The sequence below is a fragment of the Ptiloglossa arizonensis genome, chromosome 9 (assembly GCF_051014685.1).
Source record: "Ptiloglossa arizonensis isolate GNS036 chromosome 9, iyPtiAriz1_principal, whole genome shotgun sequence".
Lineage (NCBI taxonomy): Eukaryota > Metazoa > Arthropoda > Insecta > Hymenoptera > Colletidae > Ptiloglossa > Ptiloglossa arizonensis.
In genome coordinates, this window is record NC_135056.1 from 13,235,880 (window position 1) to 13,248,280 (window position 12,401).

The 12,401-nt window shown below is 47.2% G+C and overlaps 1 protein-coding gene across 1 annotated transcript in view; it reads right to left on the bottom strand.

The window, feature by feature from the left end:
- LOC143150867 (uncharacterized) overlaps positions 1 to 12,401 on the bottom strand; it is a 373,071-nt gene that overhangs the window by 219,692 nt on the left and 140,978 nt on the right. The gene's annotated exons all lie outside the window — the stretch shown is intronic.

The following is a 12,401-nucleotide window of genomic DNA, read 5'->3' on the forward strand; positions in this document are numbered from 1 at the left end:
CAAGTAGTATGACGTAAAATAAAAGAATTCTCGTACTCGTTTAAAGAAAGAGCAATTGCGCTGTTTGGTATTCTTCTACAGTGTTTTTTCAATACCCCCAGTTACTCGAACGGTTAAATTCATTTCTTCCTCCTTCGAGCTCAAACAAATTCAGTTCCCAAACTTTCCATCTTTTACTTAAAGTCCGTATCCGCGTTTCTCCTATTTCCCTTCCATCCGTGGAATTCTACATCGCGAATTGAATCTCGTCCACCGAATTACCAATTTAGTCGTTATCACTCGTGTTCACGGTTCGAATATGACTATCGCGTACTGGAACCTCGTAGCTTTCCAGCGCTGGTATCGGATTAAATTCTTTACCGTTCGAACGATCGTCGCTCTGCGGGAAAACCGAGTGGGAAACAAACGGGCGAACGCACTCGTGGCGTTTGAACGAACCTATTTTGTTTACGATACACTCGCCCCGCCCGTTCCACCGTTCAGAAAAACGCAATTCTTCGTGCAAAGTGACAGAATACGTTGCCTCCTCGCGTTACCGAGTGCACCGAATACCGATTGGAATTGCAGTTCAAACGATTCTCCATGGCCCCGCGAGCCTTTGTCCCGTGCCCCCGATACTCCACTTTTCCGTCTAACGTTTCGACCGTGGTATTACGTTTTTTTTCCACCCGCCCCCGTGCCCACCCCTTCCGCCCACTGTTCTTTCTTTCACGCCACTCGGTTGCCCGGTTTTTTCTCGCCCCTCTCGCGCTGTCGTGTCCCAGGACACCGATAAATAGAAATGCACCGAAAAACCGGTGCAGCGGGCTGACTATAACCCTCCCTATCCACCTACAGCCCTCCTCCCCACGTCAACCCCCACCCGACGGCCGATTGCTCATTGTTTTTGCCCGCTCGAGCGGGGAGCGGCGTTTCGTTTTTCTTTGTACTTTCGCCGCTACCCCGGTCCTCGTCTCGTCCACTTTCGTCTACGATGGCTCGTCTGCGAACGAATCGCGGCAATTAACGAACTCGTCATTTTATCCGAATGGTGGACAACGGTTCGACGAATCGAGCGACCGGTTGCAATTTTGTGCAATTTTAAGAAACTTAAATCACGGTTCGAATTCAACGACGAGGGGCTCGATGCTGGAAATAATTCTCGAACAGAGGGGAGAGTGTTTTTCTTTTTTTCTTTTTTCTTTTTTCTTCAAACGTGGCTTTCTTTTATGCACGAAATTCCAAACAGACGTTTCGCGAATTCTAGTGGAAATCGAATAGTCGAACCGACACACGGTCGCGGTTTTATGCAATTTTAAGGAATTGAAATTCCACCGCGATTCGAATTTAACGTGCGACGAGGAGCTGAACGCTGGAAACAATTTTTGGAGGAGAGTGGTTCTCTGTTTGAACACACAAAAGACCAAACAGATATTTCGCGGGTTGTTCGAGTCCTTCCCGTATTGAATATCGCGAATACGCGCATATTTTTACGACACGCGCAACGCGACGCTGCGATCCGGCGGTCCCTTGATAATTTTTTCACAGACGCGTCAATGGGCGTGCAAATTGCGATCGGATAGAGGAATTTTTCATACGCAGAGCCCGGCCACCGCGCGGAATATACGGTGTTACGCGCGAAGTATTCGCGTTTTTCGTATTCCCACGACTCGGTACGTTTTACAAGGGAAATCGTAAGAATGGACAATCTCGGTAGAAATTACAAAAAATTGTACGGTTCGATTTGAGAGAAATTTTGATTCACAATTTGTTTTTTCCAATACGTTAAGGTACAATTTTAGATATATGTAGTACTCTTTGGGACTGGTGAGTTTAGATATAGTTCGAACGAATGGTGTGTTAAAATATTGTGCAATATTTTCTAATTTCTTGATACCGATCTTCTATGGAAGATTTCTTTGATAGGCATCGTAAAATTCTTGTTCGCTGAACTCTTGCGATAAATCATAGTATCTAATATTCCTCGTAATTGTATCACGATCTTAACGTGGCTATATTACATTAATTTATAGCAGAGATAGTGCATCGATATCGTCATACGGTTGCTCGCAACACGTTAAACGAAACGACCCTCAACGACAAGCAAAAGCGTATTAAATAAACGTGGGTTCAAATATCGTTAGTTTCGAAGTTATAAGACGTATTCGACTACGAACCTATAAGGGTACAAGAGACTTTATTGCGTGACTATCTACAACTTATCCGGTAAGTCGTTGAGTCGAGCAAAGTGAGCACAGTACAGACCAGTACTACGTACTCGTAGATAACGAATGTCGTTTGACAAGAGTAACCGAAGTACTACTTTGTCAATTTAATATCACAGCGTCCGAGTTATTCCTCGCTTTACCATTAAATTATTTAAATAATACTTACTTCGCGAATAAAACCGTCTTATAACTCAGAAACCGATGACACTCGAATCCACATTTATTCAGAGTTTGTTGTTCGTTCGGACGAATGCTCTACACGCTCTAAAAATTTCGCCTCATCTTTCCACAACACCCTATACTTTTTAAATATAAATTCCAACCCCCTTCGAAAAAAACTGTGTTCACGTTTTGGTCATTTTAATTCAACCTGAATGGTTTCATATTTTGTAACCGAAACTTTGTACACGCGTCATTCATTCGAGTAATTAATCAATTCGAGCAAGTTTCGAGCAACAAGAAATTAACGTAGACTACAAATTTGCCGTGTACCGGTGTTCGATAATAAATATCGAACATCGAACGAAAAATCCGCTAAAATACTTCTCGATGCCAAAACCGAACTTCACCGACTTGCTCGTACGAGTTAGGTCGGGTTAGGTATAATTTTTCGGCATCGGGATAACCGCGACGACCGCGCAATTAACCGCCTGGTTCGACGCGTGCTTCTCAACGCGTACTAAATCCCATCGAAAATTGATAACGAGGGCTGGTACGCATCGTACGTATCGCGAACGTGTACTCGAGCGTAGCCAACAGTTTGCATCGCGAAGGTCCTCAAACCGGCGTCGAACAAATTGCGAACCGGAAGCGACGATCGCGCGCGCGTTATCGGGACCGTGGATCGATCGACCTTCCCCTTATCTCCCTCAACCGTTCGTGGAACTCGCTTCGAGGAAAAACTCCCAGGAGAGGGGTAGGGATGAAGGGGTGGGGTGGACGGCGACGTCTAATAGAGATTTTTCGATTGATTCCGCAAACGTAGAGATACGCGCCACGTGATTGATTGTCTTCTCCATCGTCGTTGGAATCGTCGAAGGACACGACGACGACGAGCACGACGACGAGGAGGCGAAACCGGTGAACGTGGAACGATAGGAAGAGCGGAAGGTGGATCGAAAACGAGAGACGCCGTTGGAGAACCGTGGGTGGATGTAGATCGGGGCCAAAGAAGGAAAAAGAAACGTGGACGAGGGCGGCCGAGAGGCGTGGAGGGGTAGATCGTCGAAGAAAAGGACGCGAAGGAAGAAGACATAAATTCCGCGCGCTGGTGTAAAAAGGGCGTTAAGAGGAGAAGCCCCGGCACCCCCGATATGTCAATATCCCGAGGAAATACGGGGCGGTACTTGGCCAGAGGGGTAGTAAAAATAAAGCAAACTCTATTGCCGGTGCCGCCGCCGCCGCCACCGCCGCCGCCACCGTCGTCGTCGTCCTCCTCGTCGTCGTCGTCGTCGTCGACACCGATGGGGCTGCCTCTGGAAATGTATATCAGAAAAACGTCCGTGTAGGCGAACGCTTTAGGACCGTGAACGCGCCCGAGGAAGGCGGTTAAGAGGAATGCCGACGATGGGGGCTCGGATTTCAAGGGATTTCGCAAACCAGGCAGATGGGAAACGGAGAGAGTCGAGGGGTAGGTGGTACGGGGGGCAGGGGGCGGGGCGGACACATCCAATTGGATTCTTAATCCATCGATTCGGGGCTCGATTACGGGGGTTTGTTTAACGTCGATAGCGGCGAGATAAGAGAGAAGAGAGAACCTACGGGTATACGTCGCACGAGGCGCGATACTTTTTTACGGCGAAGACGATAAAGGGTTCGGGACGATACCAATGGCAAGAATCGAACGCCCGGAGCGAGCGAATCGGATGGACCAGGGATGGAGCGGGGCCGATGGACGAAATCGCGGACAGAGGGAATCCAAACAAAAGGCAAACCCCTGTGACTCTTACCGCCCGCTTTATTGCCGGAAGATTCTCCCGCTGGAATTCCTACCTCGGTCGCAGTTTATACCCCCTCCACCGCGTCGTCCCTGCGACCATTAAGGTCAGTTCGCATCGGGGATGCAAGGTGACCTGCTCTGACTCGACTTTCGCGACACTGGCCCGGACGAGTGCAACGGAGAGGATACCGTACGGATTGACGAGAGGTTGCAACTGACGTCACGCGACGACAAGTGGTTCGGTCAGTTGCACACGGTTCGGAATTTTAGGTACGGTTGAAGTGAAAAATAAATTTGCAAGAGCAGGATAGGATAGCGTTGGTTCAGCTTTTACGGTTACTATATTAAATGGTTCACAACTCTTCGTAAGAATGGCTGTAATTACGCGACCGATTAGGATGATAGACGTTGTGACTGCGACTGACGTCGTTTCGTGAATCGTTTCACCGGGTGTCGTCGTTTCTAACGGACCATCGATCGGTATAATATGATCATGCAAATAAAGGTATTTGGTCATATTTTAAAGCATTGTTTTTTATTTTTAAAATCGTTACGATAAAATTAATCGACCCTACAATTGAGGAAATTCCGGCGATACGTAAAGAAAAAATTGTTAAATCGACAGATAATAATGGGTGATAAAGTTGGGAAGATAAAGGACTGGAAAAACGTTCGAATTAACATTGTACGGTTAGGTTATGGGCCAACCTTATCGGGGAATTTGAATATTTGTACTCATTCGAAATTTCAATGGTTACTTTCGCGTTACAATTTTCCAGGCAACCGAGAAACGCTTTTAGCTTAAATATAACTTAAAGGCTTTCGAACGGGGCACTCGTTTCGTTACCGAGCGAAATTTTCATATCGGTGGCACGGACGCGACCCGATTAAATTCGTTTACAAAATTTACCGCGTACACACGATGTTTCGAGGTAATCAGCTTTAACATTCGCCCTAATACTTATTAGCGAAACTATAAGTCCCGAGCGATGGTATAACCCTCATTCGTCATCAGGGGAGTTCCATCATGGTAACTTTGTTATCCGGATGTTCCATAATCATCGATCCTTTCAAACAAATTGCTCCGCTCTAACGCAAAATGCTGAAAGCAACATCAATACCGTGGTGTAACGTTATACGAGTTTACAACTATGCCGTTATCTACATACGTTACAGCGGAATATATGATGCGGAATTTCAGTCATGCTAGGGTGGAAGAATAAATGGTCTTTTGAAATGGCTGGTATTTATTGCAAGATGAATGCACAGCTGGAAACCGAAATATAGCGCCGGAGGAAGATCGAAACGCAACTGAGATGAATTATCCGCCAAGTGCCCGACTTCGGTTTTTATGAAACTTTCCGGGTGTATAGAGGGGAGGGGGTGTGGAGCAGAAGTGAGAATAAATATCGTAAACTCGGCTGTCGATTTTATTCGCTTTAAAGTATCGATCGGCGGGGCATACATTACGCCCCTGAAAGTTTCGTAACACTGCGATACAGCTGAAAAGTTTTTAATTGTCGAGTTACGTAGCCATTGTATAGGAAACACATTAGAAGAAGTGCTGACCGGGTGAATTGATAAACGAAACGAAAAGTTTTTATCCAAGTAGATTTTCAGAACACTGCACGATTTTTAAAATTGTAATATTTCCATCTCTCCAGTAAAATTCTCTTCTTTCCTTCAATCGAAAACTTAACGTCGCATCGAGGAGTTATCAGCAACGTGGATCATCATTTATAAACATTTACACAGACTCCTGGAGCGTTTCGTCGCATTCTCTCTCTATTACCAAAAACTTCTTTTCGCGAATTGGGTAGGTTTTCCCTGGATTTGCATTCTCTACACGAAAACAATATCTGTTCGAGGATCAGAGATTCGCGTTGTCGCGACAAAACGGAAGTGTCTTCTCGGACTCTTGCGTGATGCTCGCGCGACTTGATGATTCAATTTTCGAACGAGGCGATACCGATTGTTTCGCCGAGTAACCGCCAGCGAAGTGCGCAACAGATCCATAAATGTGGCTGCCATATTTCAAGCGGGTTTTTTCGTCGCTTCTCGAGCGTTTTGTCGTCACTTCACCCGAAAGGAAGTCCACCGTAGGTGGGAAAACAGGATAAAACTTTCAGCGAGAATTAACAGGGAAACGAACGGCCGACGACAGTGGAACGAAAAGATCCACTTAGCGTTAACTTTGGCCGGCGTTAAATTCTAATGAACCGGACGACGGTCAATTTCACTTAGCTGCCTTCCGGTAGATCGTGATATTCCGATCCGACACGGCGGCCGGTACGTAATGGCAGTCGATACAGTCGGGGTGGTGCGGTCAGCCCTTCGGAAGTGTCTAATAATGTTCGTTTAAACGCGCGCCGACCGGCTCTTTCGCGCAGCTGGCCCCAACGGCGTCGAAAGCCACGCGCGCATTACCATGGTAATAGACGGAATGGCGATCGTCCCCGAAATGGAAGCTGGTTTTCAAAGGTCGTTCGTTATCGCCGATATTGAATGAAAAGCGACAGGCGTCCCGCCGCGTATCGACGCGTGCCCCGATACTGGATGTCAATAGTGGAATCGGGGTCTCGGGCGTGACCTCGCCGTACTGGACACGCCCACGAGTCTCAATCGGGCCCCGACACGCCCAGTTCCTATCGGGCTAACCTACAGATTTACGGCGCGGACGCAATTGACCCCACCTTTCTTGGAACGAGGAAGGGGAGTGACCTTCGCACCGTTACAGTGAAATTTAACGCAGCGATGGATCTGTAATAAGTGTGTGTAGAAATTGTGACGAAAGTGTACGTAGAAATTGCGACGAAAGTGTATATAGAAATTACAATGTAATCGGTGAGTAGTAACGAGGAATACGGAAAGCAGTCTAGCCGCTAGAATCGCTTCCCAATTCCTACAAATTGGGGTAACTCTCCCCCGAGTTACAGATTTGGACACAATCCGTACAAATCGAAACCCAAGCCTTACAACCCGTTCCAGCCGGTCGTGTATCGCGACAATATATAAACAACAACGGCAAACCGTGAAGAGAAGTCCGAGATAAGAAGAAGAGAACAACTGTTTCTTCGCAGTCGTGCTGAGAATAGTGAAATCTCGAAAAGAAGAAGAAACTGAAGTCCTTGGCAGAAATCCAGAGTTCCCCGTTTTTGGCCCGCATGTGACAACCGTGCCGGGGTAACTTCGATGGAACGGGAGAAATCCGAAAAGAAAGGTATTAGACCCACTCGACGTTCTCGAGTTCAATTTTATGCATAAATATTTCGTATCTTTCTCCGGTGCTACGTTCCCTTTAATTCAAGAGTCATCTATCCAGAATCTATCTTTTCATGGAACAATCTTTCCATGGGGATGTTACCTGTGACGAGAAAAATTTAAAATATCGCGATCCTGCGATATCGTGGATCGTTGCTCGATACTGACCGTCGCTGATCGTTCTTACAACGATCGTGTCGAGGGACTCGACTCGTTCGATGGATCCACGATGGTTCCGCAAACTTTCAAACGATCGTAAATTCCGTGTCGAGCGCCGAGGCGTCGCGTCGAGTCGCGTCGCGTCGCGTTGGTATTTCGCGGGAAAAATCGTGGCTCGGACCTGGGATCCTCCTCCTCCGTTCGTTCGTGTCCGCGCGGCGATATTTCACGCGACAGAGGAGCCGAAGCTCGTTCCTCGACGAATCGGCGAATTTCGGGACGGAAGTAGGACCGCGTTTCCGTGAAATTTGTACAAAATACAAACTTCGACGGGCCGACCGAAATTTATTGGACGCCCGCTGATACACGTGCAACGCTCTGCATTTTTCACCGGTTCTCCTCCGCTTTTCTGCCGGGAGTGGAACATTTTTTTTTTTTTTTTATTCCTCTCCATTTCCCCCTGCCTCTTCCTGCCACGCCGCGTTATTAATTTATCAACCCCTGAGAAAACTTTGTTCGCGCTATTTATCCATTCGCGCGGTATCGATAACGATACGGTTTGTCGCCGATTTCGTTTTCCTTGCTTTCGTCCGGTTACGTTGCTCGGTTTGCGTCTTGCATCGATTCTTCGTGTCGAATTCGTGACAGAATTCTCGACGACGTAGCTGGCACGTAGAATCTACCTTGGAACGGGTTTGGCTTGCCACGGATGAGTTTACTTGCCACGCTTCTTCGTTTGTTCGGTCATTTTGGGTCGGTTGATTCGTGGGTTGAGTGCAGATACCAACGATTGCAGCGATAAACAACGATAAAGGGGACTCTGTTGATTCGAAGTTCGGTGGGACTTTTCGCGGCTTTGTTTTCGTTCTTTGCACGGGGAAGAGGGTGCAGTGAAAATTATTGTCCATGTGAAACAGTTGTAGACAATTTTTTTTAAGTAAACGTCACGTTCCGGTAATTTAAAATCGTTTTCTACTTGTAGTTTTCGCAATTGGCCACCAATTGGGGCAATAGCAAGTTGTAGGGTAACTTGAAACGTTGTGGTTTTAGACTTTACGGTAAGAAACGGTAATAGATTGGTAGAGACAAAGATGACAATCTCAAGAGAATCGTCATAGACAGAGTCTGTTTCGATTCGCTTAATTATATTAGTAATAACGATACTGTTTTCATCGCACCAAGATTGTATATAATACCGAGGACAAAGGTAATAATACGGTATTGAACGAAGGAAGGAGGAAAAGAAAACGAAGAGAGAAAGTTAACGAGCTACGGCTATGTACTGTTATTAACCTATCTTTAAAAACACTGCGATAAGAATTCAATGAAACAGGAAACGAGAGAATGTACAAAGATGGTACAAAATGAAACTGAAAAAAAGTAAGCATCGGAATATAAAATTCGGAGACGATACCGGTAAAAATTACGGAAAGGGAACAAAAAAGTTCCTCGATACGGTAGAATATCCTACGAAGCATCGAAGATACCGAAAATGTATTCCGAGAAGAGTTCTTTGAAATAGAACGGGACATTTCACGACGTAAATAATTTGATCACCCCTCTCCGTACCAAGGACCATTCTTAAGAACATTTTTTCCACACCATCGAATCTTGAGTTATTCCACCGTGTCGAAATAAAACAGACACCTCGTACACTCTCGCGTTGAACGAGCGTTCCTCGCACGACACCCACCGAATTCATTCGGTTCCGAACGAACCTGAAAAAGAATTGTTCCTCCGATCTACAATTTGCCCCGACATCGTTCTCTCCCCGCGCCTAGTCGGTGCCGTGACTGAACCCTCGGCGAGCCCTTCGCCACCTAAATATATCCATCGTCCCTCGATATCTCGCACCGAAAAAACCGACACGGAATTCTCATCTTCCGCGACGCATCGAAATCCAACGGCCTCGAATCTATCAATCCGGTAGCCCCGCGCGCGAAATTGAGCTCGTTTTTTTTTTGTCCACCCCCGCCCGTCTCCGTTCCGTCAACCTCCTACCCTGTCCCCGGTCCCGCTGGTGTCGATTAGTTCGGGCGAGGGTTTCCGGTTTTATGACGGTTTGCCCGGTCACTGTGCTACTTGGAATTCCATCCGCATCTCCATACATTTGCACTTTAATTGGCTTCGCGATGCCTCCTCTCTCCGGCCGCGTTTCTATCCGCTCTATATCTCTTTGCGCGCCATAAATATGTATAATACCGGCGCGGCGCGGACAACCGTGGTCTCGCTCTGTCCCTCTCTCGAACGGTGTCTGCCCACCTCGCCCCGTTGCCGTTGCAACTCACCGGGCGTGCGCGAGCGTGCACGCGTCACGAGCGCGAACAGGCGGCAGTCCGTGAACCCGCGCGACGAAGGGTGCATCCAGTCGTCGCGCCAGCGAACTATTTTCCTCGTTAGGCAGTCATGGAACGCGCAACGTTTCGAAACTCACGCGATCCTGCGGACGTTGAGTGATAAATGCACTTGCCAAAGTGAATCAGTGCGCCCGCGGGATCGCACGGGCCCGCGCCTGCGCGGCTGAGCCCCGACGCGTGTCCTACCGCGCGCATCGCTTTGTCCCGTAATGATATAGCGGACCGGCACGAGTGTTGGAATTATCGGGATTCCCCGGCACGGCTCGGTCCACGTTGAATCAACCGGACCGGGACCGACGAGCACCGACCCCGCCCGATTAATTCGGTTCGGTTTTCCGTTCGCTTTCGTCGCAGATGATCGAGCGACACCTTCCCGCTTTTGGAACGAGATCGATGGGAATCGCGCGCAATCGCCAGGCAGAGGAACACGCGCGGGATTTTAAACTGGGTGAAGTTCCACGAGACGGGGTGATTGGGATTTTTTAGGGATCGAAGCGAATACATTCTTGAGAGCGACGTTTAAAGGTTTGCGTTTCGAAGGGAAGGGTGGAACGATTTCTCGGTGTGGAAAGTAATGTTTCTAGATCTTTGGCTCTGGGTCTTGAAATTTTTAAGATAATTCTACCATCTTGTAGCTGTCTACGTCCGATCTGAAGAATCGAGAAGAAAATAATGTTTCTCAAAGCTTTCTACTGCTCGATCGTCGCTTAACGAAAGAAATTTTCGAACCTGACATCGATCTCTACGATAAAAGAAACCCAACGTGGAAATTGATGTCTCTTCAATTTTGGGTCCAAAATATTTCACACACCCCAGTATTCTTCTCGTTAATCTTTGCATAATCCCTCGGATTGATCCACGATGGAACGTATAAGACAATTTAAGCGTATCGAGTGAAACATTACGGGAATCTTTTCGGGTTACATATTCATTGATCACTGTCTCGGTGATAACGCCGTATGGAATTTCGAGCCAAAACGATCCATTTTCGCTTGACGGATCAGAGACGTCTACGTCGGGGTCTGTGCTCGGGCCATTAACGCTCGACTACTCGGACCGGCGAAATATCGAACCGGCGCGACTAATTTTCTCTCCCCTCCTACCCCCCTTTGAATATAATTTTGGTCCCTTGCATCTGCTCGCGTTGACCGAGGAGATTAGTCCGCGCGAAACTTCGTAGCTGGCGGAGAAGCATTATCGAATCTGTTCAGGCATTAACAAGATACTGCGTCGTCATTGGTGAAAATTAATTCATGGCAATTTCCGATGCACTTGCAACGCCGCGACGACACTCGGAACCACTTTGTTTCATCGGTTCGCGAGGACCGTTTAGTTGTTTCTTCGTGGTTGGTGTCTGGCTCGTGGTATTCTTAAAGTGTGTTGTTTTACGATTGAAGAAAAGAAACGTCGAATTGCGTCGCGCAAACAAATTCACACGACCAACGAACAAATTACGATGTAAATATAATTCAAAAGTTACGCGGTAAAGATATTACTAGTAAAGATATTAAGTTCGGGGTTCCTCTTAAAGTAAACTTGAAACAAGAGCGTTACACGTGTTATTATTTAACGCTGTCTATACACCAGCTACACTTTTGTTTCGTTTCATTAGAAACAACTTTGGTCCCCAGTTTCTTTCAACTTACACTGTCTGTACCTTTCTTTCTAAATTGATCTATTCGCTCTCGTGGAAAATGTCTCTCGCGGTTGAACGAGAGACACAACCCAGAAGAACACCCGAGAAAATTAATAACAATAACCAGCAATCACTTTCAGCTACGAAACGTCCCTCGATACTTCGGAAAAGTTTATTAAGCGGCCCTTTGAACGAGTTGCTCGCAAATCGAAACGCATTTTCCAGGACATGGACCCGACTCCCTCTCGACATTCCGCGCGCGAGAGTCTCGAAGTTCCGTCGAAGAATTGAAATTTTACGAGACACTTCGCATTCCATTTCGGCTCGCAGTCTCGTTACGGGTAGCGTTCGAACGCGACGACGCATCGGACAAATATCTCGACACATTTTTCCGTTACCTTTGTAACGTTATCGGTTTCGCGTTACAAAAAACGAATCGTGAAAATTGCCCGACGGGATATCGTGTATCCGAGAAGATCGACGACACGTCCGCCGATGAAACGGATAATATGGATTCCAATTTACACCGTTTCGCGGCGCTGTTCGTCAAAAAATCATTTCGTCGAGCGTCACTCCGTTTCGTTACGCCACGGGGGACTCGAACACGTGCCGTCGTAATTAAAATCGTGTCTACGATCCATTGATTAGTAGCGCCCGGACAAACGAGCATTCAATATCGAAGTTACAGGACTTTTGATTAATCGCCTTCGAACGGACGTTCGGCGAATGCCGATTCGGTAGAGCAGGGAGGAGGTGGGAGGGTAGCTGCATCGGAGGGAGGGATGCGCACCAATTACTAGCATCGGTTGTGCGAAACAACTATTGCTCGCGACGGAGGCGGT